Genomic DNA, 16310 nt, shown 5'->3' on the forward strand with positions numbered 1-16310 from the left:
ATACTGCCCCCTATCCCAAACAGGTTTAAAGCACCAGGCCTGCTGCCCTTGACCCACACATCACTCTTGTGCCTTTTGGGGAGATTATTTACTGTTTGATTTAGTGTTCCCCAGGCTTTGGGTTTAGCTAGTGTGATTCAGCCTGATAGTGGGAGGCCAGTGAAATCACAGCTCTGGGGATGGTTGTGTGCATAGGCTTGGTTCACGGCCAGACACATCTTTTGACAGGGAGAAGGACACGTTCTATGGAACTGGCAGGAATATGATGTTAAGTTCTATATTCTTATGTAAACAGAGACAAATATTGTCTGCTGAGCTTGTTTTGTGTGAGTCCTTCTGAGTTCTCAAAAATATAAACGCAACATCAAATCAAATCAATCAAATCAAAGTTTATTTGTCACATGCGCCAAATATAACAGGTGTAGACCTTACAGTGAAATGCTTACTTACAGGCTCTAACCAATAGTGCGAAACAGGGGGGGGGGGGGGGCAGGTTGAGGGCACACAATGCAAATAGTCCGGGTAACCATTTGGTTACCTGTTCAGGAGTCTTATGGCTTGGGGTAAAAACTGTTGAGAAGCCTTTTTGTTCTAGACTTGGCACTCCGGTACCGCTCCGGTACCGCTTTGACAATTTTCAGGGCCTTCTTCTGACACCGCCTGGTGTAGAGGTCCTGGATGGCAGGCAGCTTAGCCCCAGTGATGTACTGGGCCGTACGCACTACCCTCTGAAGTGCCTCCTGGTCGGAGGCCGAGCAATTGCCGTACCAGGCAGTGATGCAACCGGTCAGGATGCTCTCGATGTTGCAGCTGTAGAACCTTTTGAGGATCTCAGGACCCATGCCAAATCTTTTTAGTTTCCTGAGGGGGAATAGGCTTTGTTGTGCCCTCTTCACGACTGTCTTGGTGTGTTTGGACCATTCTAATTTGTTGTTGATGTGGACACCAAGGAATTTGAAGCTTTCAACCTGCTCCACTACAGCCCCGTCGATGAGAATGGGGACGTGCTCCTTTTCCTGTAGTCCACAATCATCTCCTTAGTCTTGGTTACGTTGAGGGATAGGTTGTTATTCTGGCACCATCCAGCCAGGTGTCTGACCTCCTCCCTATAGGCTGTCTCTTCGTTGTCGGTGATCAGGCCTACCACTGTTGTTTTGTCAGCAAACTTAATGATGGTGTTGGAGTCGTGCCTGGCCATGCAGTCGTGGGTGAACAGGGTGTACAGGAGGGGACTGAGCACGCACCCCTGGGGACCTCAAGTGTTGAGGATCAGCGTGGCAGATGTGTTGCTACCTACCCTCACCACCTGGGGGCGGCCAGTCAGGAAGTACAGGATCCAGTTGCAGAGGGTGTTTAGTCCCAGTTTTCTTAGCTTAGTGATGAGCTTTGAGGGTCCTATGGTGTTGAACGCTGAGCTGTAGTCAATGAATAGCATTCTCACGTAGTTGTTCCTTTTGTCCAGGTGGGAAAGGGCAGTGTGGAGTGCAATAGAGATTGCATCATCTGTGGATCTGTTTGGCGGTATGCAAATTGGAGTGGGTCTAGGGTTTCTGGGATAATGGTGTTGATGTGAGCCATTACCAGCCTTTCAAAGCACTTCATGGCTACGGACGTGAGTGCTACGGGTCTGTAGTCATTTAGGCAGGTTGCCTTTGTGTTCTTGGGCACAGGGACTATGGTGGTCTGCTAGAAGCATGTTGATATTACAGACTCAATCAGGGACATGTTGAAAATGTCAGTGAAGACACGTGCCAGTTGGTCAGCACATGCCCAGAGCACACGTCCTGGTAATCCAACATAGAACAATGACGATGATTTTACTGAGTTACAGTTCATATAAGGAAATCAGTAAATTAAAATAAATTAATTAGGCCCTAATCTATGGATTTCACATAACTGGGAATACAGATATGCATCTATTGGTCACAGATACCTTACCTTTAAAAAAGGTAGGGGTGTGTGACCACCATTTGCCTCATGCAGCGCGACACATCGCCTTTGCATAGTTAGTCAGGCTGTTGATTGTGGCTAATGGAATGTTTTCCCACTCCTCTTCAATGGCTATGTGAAGGTACAGGATATTGGCGGGAACTGGAACACGCTGTCATACACGTCGATCCAGAGCATCCCAAACCTGCTCAATAGGTGACATGTCTGGTGAGTATGCAGGCCATGGAAGAACTGGGATGGTGAGCGGGTGGTGAGGGTAGGCAACAACACATCCACCATGCTGGCCCTCAACACAGAGCCCCTCAGGGGTGCTTGCTTAGTCCCCTCCTGTACTCCCGTTCACCCATGACTGCGTGGCTACACACTACTCCAACACCATCTTTAAGTTTGCTGACGATGCAACGGTGGTAGGCCTGATCACTGATGACAATGAGACAGCCTATACGAAGGAGGTCAGAGACCTGGCAGTGTGGTGCCAGGACAACAACCTCTTCCTCAACATCAGCAAGACAAAGGAGCTGATTGTGGACTACAGGAAACGGAGGGCCGAGCACGCCCCTATTCACATCGACGGGGCTGTAGTGGAGTGGGTCAAGAGCATCAAGTTCCTCTGTGTCCACATCATTAAGGATCTATCATGGTCCAAACACACTAACACAGTCCCCAAGAAGGCACGACAATGCCTCTTCCCACTCAGGAGGCTGAAAAGATTAGGCATGGACCCTCAGATCCTCAAAAAGTTCTACAGCTGCACCAAGGAGAGCATCTTGACTGGCTGCATCACCGCTTGGTATGGCAACTGCTTGGCATCCGACCACAAGGCGCTACAGAGGGTAGTGCGTATAGCCCAGTACATCACTGGGGCTGAGCTCCCTGCCATCCAGGACCTCTATACCAGAAGATGTCAGAGGAAGGCCCTAAAAATGGTCATAGACTCCAGCCACCCAAGTCATAGACTGTTTTCTCTGCTACCACACAGCAAGCAGTACCGATGCACAAAGTCTGGAACTAACAGGACCCTGAACAGCTTCTACCTCCAAGCCATAAGACTGCTAAATTGTTAGTTATATGTACTGTACATACAGTATCTACCTCAATGACCTTGTACCTCTGCACATCGACTAGGTACTGGTACCCCGTGTATATAGCCAAGTAAAAATTACTCATTCTGTATTTATTATTAGTTTTATTATTACGTCTTATTACCTATTCTATTATTTCTCTATTTTCTGTCTTTCTGCATTTTTGGAGAAGGGCCCGTAAAGTAAGCATTTCACTGTCTACACCTGCTGTTTACTTAAAATTAGAGTCTTGCATCGACGAACACGCCAGAAAAATGCCAACTGGATGTTTGTTGACAAATATATAAATGTAGTAATAATTAGTTTTCCTGTCTAAATGCGGGATTGTGGGAGATTCCACTTCCTGGGGCCGATAAAAGTAATTACACTAATCTGCCTAATTTTATTTCATTAGAGAAATTCACTTTCTAAGTAATTTATTATCACAGAGAGCTGGTTACAGGAGGTGAGGGAGGTGGAGGGAGGCTGGGAGGGGATATTCAGACTGAAGTGCTCAATGTATCAGTCAAATCAACTTCTCCATTTTCTTCATCTTCTTCTTCATCATCTTCTTTTCATTCTTTACCTCCCTCTCTCTCCTCCTCACATGAGGCCCCCACCTCCTTCACACACTCTAACCTCCTTTTAAGTACCAAATCAAATCACATTTTATTCGTCACATGCTTCGTAAACAACAGGTGTAGACTAACAGTGAAATTCTGACTTACGGGCCCTTCCTAACAATGCAGAGAGAACAATATAGAACAAATAATGACACAAGGAATAAATACACAATGAGTAACGATAACTTTGCTATATACTAGGGGTAGCATTACCAAGTCGATGTGCAGGGGTACGAGGTAATTGAGGCAGATAGGTACATATAGGTAGGGATAAAGTGACTAGGCAACAGGATAGATAATAAACTGTAGTAGCAGCAGCATACAGTATTGGATGAGTCAAAAGAGTTAGTGCCAAAAGGGTCAATGCAGGCAGCTATTTGGTTAACTATTTAGTCGTCTCATGGCTTGGGGGTAAAAGCTGATCATGATCTTGTTGGATCCAGACTTGGTGCATCGGTACCGCTTGCCGCAAATCTGTGACCTAGGTGGCTGGAGTCTTTGAAAGATTTTAGGGCCTTCCTCTAACACCGCCTGGTACAGAGGTCCTGGATGGCAGGGAGCGTGGCCCAGTGATGTACTGGACCGTACGCACTACCCTCTATAGTGCCTTGCGGTCGATGCCAAGCAGTTGCCATACCAAGCGGTGATGCAGCCCGTCAAGATGCTCTCAATGGTACAGCTGTATAACTTTTTGAGGATCTTTTCAGCCTCCTAAGGGGAAAGAACCACTGTTGTGCCTTCTTCACAACAGTGTTGTGTGTGGACTATGATAATTCCTTAGTGATGTGGACGCCGAGGAACTTAAAGCTCTCGACCCTCTCCACTTCAGCCCCATCGATGTGCATAGGGGCGAGCTCGGTCAGTGCTTGCTATGAGTACATCTCCTGGTAATCCGTCTCGCCCTGCGGACTTGTGAGAATGTTAACCTCTTTAAAGGTCCTACCCGCATCAGCTATGGTGAGTGAGATCACATAGTCCTCCGAACTGCAGGTTCTCTCATGCATGGTTCAGCATTTCTTGCCTCGAAGCGAGCATAGAAGGCAATTAGCTAATCTGGTAGGCTCACGTCACTGTGCAGCTCGGGGCCTGGTTTCCCTTTGTAATCCTTGATAGTTTGCAAGCCGTGCCACATCCGACGAGCGTCAGAGCCGGCGTGGTAGGATTCGATCTTAGTCCTTTATTGGCACTTTGCCTGTTTGATGGCTCATTGGAGGTTGTAGTGGGATTCCTTACAAGCGTCCGGATTAGTGTTCTGCCTTTTGAAAGCTCTAGCCTTTAGCTCAGTGCGGATGTTGCCTGTAATCTATGGCTTTTGGTTGGGATATGTACATACAGTTGAAGTCGGAAGTGTACATACACTTAGGTTGGAGTCATTAAAACTCGTTTTTCAACCACTCCACAAATTTCTTGTTAACAAACTATAGTTTTGGCAAGTCGGTTAGGACATCTACTTTGTGCATGACACAAGTCATTTTTCCAACAATTGTTTACAGACAGATTTCACTTATAATTCACTGTATCACAATTCCAGTGGGTCAGAAGTTAACATACACTAAGTTGACTGTGCCTTTACTTGTAACTTGTAAAATTCAAAAAAATTATGTCATGGATTTAGAAGCTTCTGATAGGCTAATTGACATCATTTGAGTCAATTGGAGGTGTACCTGTGGATGTATTTCAAGGCCTACCTTCAAACTCAGTGCCTCTTTGCTTGACATCATGGGAAAATCAAAAGAAATCAACCAAGACATCAGAAAAAAGACCTCCACAAGTCTGGTTCATCCTTGGGAGCAATTTCCAAATGCCTGAAGGTACCACGTTCACAACAGTACGCAAGTTTAAACACCATGGGACCACGCATCCGTCATACCGCTCAGGAAGGAGACGCGTTCTGTCTCCTAGAGATTAACATACTTTGGTGCGAAAAGTGCACATCAATCCCAGAACAAAATCAAAGGACCTTGTGAAGATGCTGGAGGAAATGGGTACAAAAATATCTATATCCATAGTAAAATGAGTCCTATATCAACATTACCTGAAAGGCCGCTCAGCAAGGAAGAAGCCACTGCCCCATGGCAGCATCATGTTGTGGGGGTGCTATGCTGCAGGAGGGACTGGTGCACATCACAAAATAGATGGCATCATGAGAAGGAAAATTATGTGGATATATTGAAGCAACATCTCAAGACATCAGTCAGGAAATTAAAGCTTGGACGCAAATGGGACTTCCAACTGGACAATGACACCAAACATACTTCCAAAGTTGTGGCAAAATGGCTTAAGGACATCAAAGTCAAGGTATTGGAGTGGCCATCACAAAGCCCTGACCTTAATCCTATAGAAAATGTGTTGGCAGAAATGAAAAAGCGTGTGCGAGCAAGGAGGCCTACAAACCTGACTCAGTTACACCAACTCTGTCAGGAGGAATGGGCCAAAATTCACCCAACTTATTGTGGGAAGCTTGTGGAAGGCTACCCGAAATGTTTGACCCAAGTTAAACAATTTATAGGCAATGGTACCAAATACTAATTGATTGTATGTAAACTTCTGACCCACTGGGAATGGGATGAAAGAAATCAAAGCTGAAATAAATCATTCTCTCTACTATTATTCTGACATTTAACATTTTTTAAATAAAGTGGTGATCCTAACTGACCTAAGACAGGGTATTTTTACTTTGATTAAATGTCAGTAATTTTGATAAACTGAGTTTAAATGTATTTGACTAAGGTGTATGTAAACTTCCGACTTCAACTGTATGTACGGTCACTGTGGGGACAACGTCGTCGATACACTTATTAATGAAGTCAGTGACTGATATGGTAAACTCCTCAATGTTATCGAATGAATCCCAGAACATATTCCAGTCTGTCCTAATGAAGCAGTCCTGTAGCATAGCATCCACTTTATCTGAGCACGTCAATAGTACTTCCTGTTTTGAGTTTTTGCTTGTAAGTATTGTGTTATGGTTAGATTTGCTAAAGGGAGGACGAGGGAGAGCCTTGCATGCGTTTCTGTGTGTGGAGTAAAGGTGATCTACAGTTTTTTTGCCCTGACCATCCAGTCACGCCATCAAGATAATGGTCACATTTCCCTGCGAGTTACACCAACGGTTTGATCTGATCTGTCAAAGCTAACGGCAGAGGACACAGCAACCTCTATTCCGCTGACTCCATCAGCCTAGCTCACAATGTAAAGCACTTTCACTTTCTCTCTATCTTTCTCCCATTCTTTTTCTTCTAATGTAATCATAACTCACATACACTGGACTGGGTCAGTCGGGAAATGGAAAATGGCCACCTCTAAGAATTTAAAGATGAGCTCCTCCAACCCCATTATGATTATAGGATTGTGAGGACTATTCTACATTATTCACAGTATGAATATTCAGTCTGTGTGAGTACCAGCACCCCTGATATCCTAGAGACGTCTGCCAGAGCTCTTCTCGTCAGCCTCTTGCAAGTTATCGCTTAACATTTAGAGCACATTGGATCGCTGAAAAGGCACATTTTTCAACTGCCATGTTGAAACAAACAATATATCGTAGATTGTGTATTTAGTGAGGTGATTTACTGCGTCTCAGACTGGAAAAGTTGGAAGAGAAACACAAATGGTTTTTGGAAGGAAAACATTCAATGTGAATTCTTTAGAAGATTAAATCAAACAAAGAGGTTGAGTGAATGAAACGCTGACATTGCTATTGCCCCCTGCTCCAACAGAGGAGAGATTTAAAGACAGAGGTCTCCTCTCCTCCTTTTCCTCCCTCGTTTCCCCTGTCTTTTAAGAGGCTGTTTCTTCTCTTTCCTGATCCCTCTGACATGATGGACTCTGCCACTTCCTGGTTGGCTGTGGGCTGTGTGTGTCTTTGTGTGTGTGTGTGTGTGTGTGTGTGTGTGTGTGTGTGTGTGTGTGTGTGTGTGTGTGTGTGTGTGTGTGTGTGTGTGTGTGTGTGTGTGTGTGTGTGTGTGTGTGTGTGTGTGTGTGTGTGTGTGTGCATCCCAGTGGCGGTAGATGCCGTTTAAGATGAGGGAAGGCTATTCTTTTTTTTCATGAGCATGGCCTTATTTCTATTACAGCATATTGGATGACTGTCAATAATTTACATGATGCTAGAATTTTCCCTATACCCATCATGAGGTTGCTACAACCTAGCCTGCGAATGAAAGTTTACAACGTAGGTGTCCGTTTCAGAAATGTTTTTCAACAGAATCGGCAGAATAAATACACTCCTGATCACATGTAAACACAGTTCACTTTCATAGCAGCCATGTTGTATTCCGTCACGTGTCTATGTGCTCTCCTCCGCTCACCTTTTCCCTTCGCTTGTGGACTTCAATGCACAATACATCAGCTGTATGTGACCAGGCAAAAAACAAATCCAAGCCAGACCATATCACCATATTAGCTAAAGTAAGTCAACACAGCTAATATAACTAATCCGTTAGTAAACGCGCAACAATCATGCAGTACAGTGTACAGTCAGTAAGCAGTTTAGCATTTACACTGTCAGGCCCCAGTGGCAATACATTTTTTAAACCAAAAGCTTACCTTGACTTGGAAGAGTTTCAGTGTCATAGCCAGCTAGCTGTTTGAGCCAGGTGTTTGAGTAGGCTAAACTAGCTAGCTGCATTTGCTAGCTAAGTAAGTGAAAGTGAAAACAAATGACAAAATCTCTCTCTCTCTGTCTTTCTCTTGCTTCTCCTTCATTTTTGAAGAAATTAATTTGTTAAAAACTGGTCAACTATTGTCTTTTTCTATATGAGTCAACTACTCATCACATTTTATGCACTGCAGTGCTAGCTACCTGTAGCTTATGCTCTCAGTACTAGATTAATCATCTGATCCTTTGATTGGGTGGACAATATGTCAGTTAACGCTGCAAGAGCTTTGATATGTTGGATGACGTCCTCCGGAAGTTGTCATAATTACTGTATATGTCTATGGAAGGGGATGAGAACCATGAGCCTCCTAGGTTTTGTATAGATTTTTTTTATTTAACTAGGCAAGTCAGTTAAGAACAAATTCTTATTTACAATGATGGCCTAGGAACAGTGGGTTAACTGCCTTGCTCAGGGGCAGAATGACAGATTTTTACCTTACCAGCTCGGGGATTCGATCTAGCAACCTTTCAGTTACTGGCCCAAAGCTCTAACCACTAGGCTACTTGCCACCCCAGAAGATTGAAGTCTTGAAGTCAATGTACCCAGAAGAGGATGGAAGCTAGCTGTCCTCCAGCTATACCATGGTGCTACCCTACAGAGTGCTGTTGAGGCTACTGTAAACTTTCATTGCAAAAAGTTTGTTTTAATCAATGATTTGGTGAGCCTCCACTGGTGCGTCCGTGTATGTGCGTGCATAGATGCGTGTGTGCGTCTCCTCTCACACACAGACAGGGGCTTTGTGGCTGTAAAGAACACAATAGGAGTCTACATTCCTCTACACACAGAGAGCAAGAGAGATAGAAAGAGAGAGAGAGGGAGGGAAAAAAGAGTAAAATACAAAACACAACTCCTCTGTAAATATACTACAGTACTGGACATGTACCAACATGTGGGTTAATACAGTCACTGTTCTCTATTTTCATAGCCTGGACTTATTTTGCCCAGAAAATGCGTTCTATGCAATTTCACATTCATAAAGCATGTGTGTCGTGTGTGTGTGTGTGTGTGTGTGTGTGTGTGTGTGTGTGTGTGTGTGTGTGTGTGTGTGTGTGTGTGTGTGTGTGTGTGTGTGTGTGTGTGTGTGTGTATATGCATCTGTGCATGTCTGTGCTTACAAGACCTGGGAACACTGCGGTTTCCTGGTGACTTGGGAATATGAATGGGGCTGCGATTCTTAAATACTCTCAACCCTGTGTTTCTCCCCTCCTGCAAGTGGTAGATTGGAGCGGTGCAGTGTTGGCATGGCCAGAGAAGGCATAAGCCAGAATTAGAGCTGGGGGAAGAGGCCACGGCTGCTAGGGCTCTGGGAAGTCTGTCAGACCCAAACACAGACCTAGCCTATCGTTTAATCCTGCTGGTGTCCCCCCCCCCCCCCCCCCCACAAACACACACACACACACACACACACACACACACACACACACACACACACACACACACGCACACACACACAAACACGGCCATCGCCTCTAATACTTCACATTACTCTTTTGTGTTTTTTGTCTTTCTATATTCCCCCCTTCTTTTAGCTCTTTCTCTCTTATGCTTGCTGTTTCGGTTGTTGCTGCGTATGTCAGTGGAGTGCTGTGGTCATTAATCACGGGTAAATGTACGCTGAAAAGAAAGCAGACAACTCAGGGGGGTTTCTCTCATTGGGTTCTGAAAATGCTGTACTAAATGAGCTCCTGAGAGAAGGAGAAACTAGAGCACAGGTGCTCTGGCAGGTCTTGTAAGCACAGACATGCACAGATGCATATTCACACATACAGACACACAGCCACACACACACACACACACACACACACACACACACACACACACACACACACACACACACACACACACACACACACACAGCCACACACACACACACACACACACACACACACACACAACACACACACACACACACACACACACACACACACACACACACACACACACACACACAGCCACACACACACACACACACATACAGAATACTTTACCAGAATGACTCATCTTAACTATAAGTGGGGGCAATTGCACAAAGAAACACAAGGACATTGACAAGAAACAGTTTGATTTTCATCATTTTTCAACTTCCACCATGAACAACAACCGTCCGGTAGGTCTGACTCTGTAAGACCTGAATTAACAGTCAATAAAAGCACACCAGGGGGCAAATAAATGTTTGAAACAAAATGTTCCCCTTCTTCCAAATCAATAAGGGCCTTTGAAAATTACCCACTTGTACCAGGACAGTTGTTCAGCCTAACTGTAGACAACAAAACCCTTTGTCTGTTGCACATCAGTCAAGATCATGTCTACTGACTTTTATCTTCAGAGAAAACTACTCAACCCCAAGAACAATTCCTTAAACTCTCCAAACCAAAGATAACATCCCAAAGAAGAGCAGGCAGCATTCTGACTCAGAGTGGTGGAGCTTCGGCTAAAATTGCAGCATTATTCAGAGGTACAATTTCAGGGCTCATCTCCCACCTTAGATAATTGTCTGTCTGCTCACATAACCAGACTGATTCTTAAAAAACACTGAGATATTAGCTCTCACTCAGAGTGGAAGGAGAGGACAGAGAGAAGACATAGAGAGAGAGGATTGAGAAAGGAAAATAAGTGGTAGAGTTAAAGGCTGAGAGAGAAATGATTAGGACATAATGTAGAAAGGAGAGAGGGAAGATGAGAAGTAGACAGAAAGAAGAATAGTATCTATGGATAGAGGCGACAAGAAGATAGGTGGAATGGAGAAAGAAGGAAAGAAAAAGAGGAGGAGAGAGAAGACATGCAAGAATTAGTGAGAGAGATCTGAAAAAGAGGGAGAAAGGGGTAACACACTTTGAACCACTCCGGCTCTGGGGTTCCACGGAAATTCACAACAAAAGCTGTGTTAAACGTTCATATATGGAGTATCAAGTACATTTTCGCCATAGTTAAAACGCTTACATGGAAGCCTACAGTTTATTTTCACAGCAGTTCAATTCGTTTTTTTCAATTGCTAACAAGCATCGGTCAATACTGAAGCCACATTTTCAAAACTCTTCACACAGTCTGCGTTACCAACCTGCATTTTGGCAAAACAGTTAATCTCACCTCCAAAACTCACTCAAACCACCAAAACACTTCATACATGTCACTCATAACACACTGACCTAAAAAGCACTAACAGGGGAGCAATACATAAATTATGAACTTTTCTCTTTGAAGTTTGAATGATTTTTCACATAAATCAGTATTTCATTATAGAATAAGAATAACACCTTTCACTTTATTGACTGTATATGTAACAAGAATTAATCAGAAATGCAGCAATTTGCTTCAATAGGCTTTATTTTTTTCTATATCTTTGCACATAGTAATTTACTTGTGAAAAATACAAAGTTGAAACCCAAAAAATCCTGAAATTCCATGGCTGCAATAATAATTAAAAAAAAAAAACATCAACAACATGTATAGTATAATAACTCATATTGTACAGTACTGTGAGGGTTCTAGTTCTCCCTCTCTCCTGCATTTAACCACAAGTTCTCATCAACATCACATCATGTCTTCTCTGGCGATGCATCTTGGAAAGTATCTTCAGGAGAAGTGTCTCCTCACCCCGCATCCAGTAAGGACATCTGGTCATGTGGATGGTGGTCACCTTCCACCTCCACGCAGAGAAAAACTCCTCTATGGGGATTAGGAAGGGGAAGTATGGAGGCAGGAATACTACTGACATCCTGGGATGTGCAGCAAACCAGTCTGACTGCAGCAGAGTGGTGGAATGCCACATTATCCCACACAACAACGAAGGTAGGGGAGTTTCTTGCCCGCCTCTCCTCCGCTGGCACAAGTCGATTATGCAGGTCATCCAGAAAAGAAATGAGCCTCTCTGTATTGTAGGGGCCAATGAGTGGTTTGTGTAACAGTAAACCATCATTGGACAGTGCTGCACACATTGTGATGTTAGCTCTTCTCTGGCCTGGGACATCCACGGTTGCTCTCTGTCCAATCACATTTCTTCCCCTGCGGTGTGTTTTTGCCAGGTTGAGTCCAGCTTCATCCACAAAGATGAATGTATGTGCAGTTTGCCTGGCTTCCATCTCCATTGCTCTCTAAAATACAGTAAATCCACAGTTTTACAGTACTTTACATTATGGATAGGTGTGTATGTACCCTGTTTGGTTATTATAGTTTTTGACAATTGCTTACACATGATTTCTGAAACTATGGCTCCTTTTCTCTAGACTCTACACACAAAAACCCAAAACACACACACAACATGCAAAACGTCACACATCTCTTGCAAAACCAAACACTTAATTCAAAACTATTTTAACTCTTCTCAAAATTGTGTTTTTGCATCAAAACTCTATACACAAACCATCAAATGATAAGCTCTTATACACGCTAACTACACACGGATGTGACAAATGTAAAACACTACTCTCTTGTGTCTTTTGCATGTTCAGTGGAGTCCACAGCAGTTTGTCATAGCACTCACACATACATGTATGTGCACAAATATATACAGTATGTATGCATATTCAGTATATATTTACACTATAAACAGAAATGCAAGGGGGGGGTGTAATCTATTTCTTTCTCAAAACATTGTATTTTCATCCAGATTTTGGGATGAACAGTAACAGACAAAACAAATACAGAAGAAGATAAACAAATAGGCTTGTCCTTGTCCTCCTCCTCCTCCTTGTGCCCCTCTTACTCTCACTCCTCTTCCTCTAACTCTCCAAAATTGGCCTCCATTGTTTTCCAAACCAAGACAGCCAATCTGAAGCCTATTTATAGTGCTCACACGTCAGCACTGAGTGTAGGTAATCGGTAAATGAGTGTGGAATTTGGACTGGCAGTGTTTTCCAAACGAAACAGAAGACCTGTTAGTTTTGAATGATGTGTCTAATGTAGAGAACTGTGTTTAGTGTTTAGCAAAAAGTGTGTTTTACAATTGCAAACTGAGTGTAAAGCAGATAATGTCCTTGTAGTTTTGCAGACATAGTCTGAAGATTAGGTACATGAGTTAATGGTTTCACTGAGTGTGCCTCAAGTACCACTTTTAGTGTGTAAGCGATTGTAAAAAACTGTAAACAGACATCTTACCTGGACATATTGATACCGGAGTTCTTTCACACGTTCAACGTTTCTCTGAAACGGTACAATGTACAACTGCTTCATCCTTATTTTATGTTTCTCTAGGACTCTGGCAATTGTCATTGTGCTGACTGTATTCACATTCCCAAAAGTGATATTGTCTGCCAGCACTCTGTCCTGAATTTCCTGCAGTTTTATTGCGTTGTTTTCAATTACCATGTCAACAATGGCAACTCTGAGCATCTGATAATATTCTGCCTCTCCCTCCTGAGGGAGGCAACCTTTGGACCCTACTGAAAAACACAAACCAATCAATATATTCCAAAATGTCAGTACATGTAAAAATGTGAACATACTGTATTGTACTGTAATATGTAGTTAAATTATCATTGAAGGACACACATCTCACCTGTTGTTTTGCCGGAAAATTCATACTATTGATGCAACAGTTTTTATTTTATTTTTATTTTTATTTCACCTTTATTTAACCAGGTAGGCCAGTTCAGAACAAGTTCTCATTTACAACTGCGACCTGGCCAAGATAAAGCAAAGCAGTGCGACAAAAACAACACAGTTACACATAAACAAACATACAGTCAATAACACAATAGAAAAATCTATGTACAGTGTGTGAAAATGTAGAAAAGTAGGGAGGTAAGGCAATAAATAGTCCATAGAGGTGAAATAATTACAATTTAGCATTAACACTGGAGTGATAGATGTGCAGATGATGATGTGCAAGTAGAGATACTGGGGTGCAAAAGAGCAAGAGGATAAATAACAATATGGGGATGAGGTAGGTGGGTGTGCTATTTACAGATTGGATGTGTACAGGAGCAGTGATCGGTAAGCTTCTCTGACAGCTGATGCTTAAAGTTAGAGAGGGAGCTATAAGACTCCAGCTTCAGTGATTTTTGCAATTCGTTCCAGTCATTGGCAGCAGAGAACTGGAAGGTAAGGTGGCCAAAGGAAGTGTTGGCTTTGGGGATGACCAGTGAAATATACCTGCTGGAGCACGTGCTACGGGTGGGTGTTGCTATGATTACCAGTGAGCTGAGAAAAGACGGGGCTTTACCTAGCAAAGACTTATAGATGACCTGGAGCCAGTGAGTTTGGCGACAAATATGTAGTGAGGGCCAGCCAACAAGAGTATACAGACCGCAGTGGTGGGTAGTATATGGGGCTTTGGTGACAAAACGGATGGCACTGTGATAGACTACATCCAGTTTTCTGAGTAGAGTGTTGGAGGCTATTTTGGAAATGACATCGCCGAAGTCGAGGATCGGTAGGATAGTCAGTTTTACGAGGCTATGTTTGGCAGCATGAGTGAATGAGGCTTTGTTGCGAAATAGGAAGTCGATTCTAGATTGAATTTTGCATTGGAGATGCATAATGTGAGTCTGGAAGGAGAGTTTACAGTCTAACCAGACACCTAGGTATTTGTAGTTGTCCACATATTCTAAGTCAGAACCGTCCAGAGTAGTGATGCTAGTCGAGCGGGCGGGTGCGGGTAACAATTGGTTGAAGAGCATGCATTTAGTTTTACTAGCATTTAAAAGCAGTTGGAGGCCACGGAAGGAGTGTTGTGTGGCATTGAAGCTCGTTTGGAGGTTTGTTAACACAGTGTCCAAAGAAGGGCCAGATGTATACAGAATGGTGTCGTCTGCATAGAGGTGGATCAGAGACTCACCAACAGCAAGAGTGACATCATTGATATATACAGAGAAAAGAGTCAGCCCGAGAATTGAACCCTGTGGCACCCCGTAGAGACTGCCAAAGGTCCATACAACAGGCCCTGCTTCTTGAAAATAACGATTATCGTAGATTTATCAGTGGTGACAGTGTTTCCTAGCCTCAGTGCAGTAGGCAGCTGGGAGGAGATGCTCTTATTCTCCATGGACTTTACAGTGTCCCAAGGAAAGCACTTTTAAAGAGCAACCAGGCATCCTCTACTGACGAGATGAGGTCAATATCCTTTCAGGATACCCGGGCCAGGTCGATTAGAAAGGCCTGCTCGCTGAAGTGTTTTAGGGAGCGTTTGAGTGATGAGGGGTGGTTGTTTGACTGCGGACCCATCACGCACGAAGGCAATGAGGCAGTGATTGCTTAGATCCTGTTTGAAGACAGCAGAGGTGTATTTAGAGGGCAAGTTGGTCAGGATGATATCTAAGAGGGTACCCATAGTTACGGATTTAGGGTTGTACCTGGTAGGTTCCTTAATAATTTGTGTGAGATTGAGGGCATCTAGCTTAGATTGTAGGACGGCCTGGGTGTTAAGAATATCCCAGTTTAGGTCACCTAACAGTACTAACTCTGAAGATAGATGGGGGGCAATCAATTCACATATGGTGTCCAGGGCACAGCTGGGGGTTGAAGGGGGTATAAAACAAGCAGCAACGGTGAATGACTTGTTTCTGGAAAGATGGATTTTTAAAAGTAGAAGCTCGAATTGTTTGGGAACAGACCTGGATAGTATAACAGAACTCTGCAGGCTATCTTGTCGGAAGTTCTATCTTGTCAGAAGATGTTATAGTTAGGGATAGAAATGTCAGGATTTTTGGTGGCCTTCCTAATGCATGATTCAGACATGGCTAGGACATCAGGGTTGGCGGAGTGTGCTAAATCAGTGAATAAAACAAACTTAGGGAGGTGGCTTCTAATGTTAACATGCATGAAACCAAGGCTTTTAAGGTTACAGAAGTCAACAAATGAGGGCGCTTGGGGAATTGGAGTGGTACTGGGGGCTGCAGGGCCTGGGTTAACCTCTACATCACCAGAGGAACAGAGGAGGAGTAGGATAAGGGTATGGCTAAAGGCTATAAGAACTGTCTGTCTAGTGCGTTCGGAACAGAGAGTAAAAAGAGCAGATTTCTAGGCGCAGAAGAATAGATTCAAGGCATAACGTACAGACAAGGGTATGGTTGGATGTG

The 16310-nt window shown here is 43.6% G+C and overlaps 1 protein-coding gene and 1 long non-coding RNA gene across 2 annotated transcripts in view; both read right to left on the reverse strand.

Moving 5' to 3' along the window:
* Nucleotides 1–16310, reverse strand: part of LOC106566735 (cadherin-4) — a 523629-nt gene that overhangs the window by 126888 nt on the left and 380431 nt on the right. The window lies entirely within an intron of this gene.
* Nucleotides 11602–13675, reverse strand: LOC123726200 (uncharacterized). The gene is made up of 2 exons (XR_006758520.2): nt 13390–13675; nt 11602–12386 (listed from the first exon to the last, which is right to left on the reverse strand). It is a non-coding gene; the product is annotated as an uncharacterized LOC123726200 (long non-coding RNA).

Source organism: Salmo salar, chromosome 13, assembly GCF_965601325.2.
Source record: "Salmo salar chromosome 13, fSalSal1, whole genome shotgun sequence".
Taxonomy (NCBI): domain Eukaryota; kingdom Metazoa; phylum Chordata; class Actinopteri; order Salmoniformes; family Salmonidae; genus Salmo; species Salmo salar.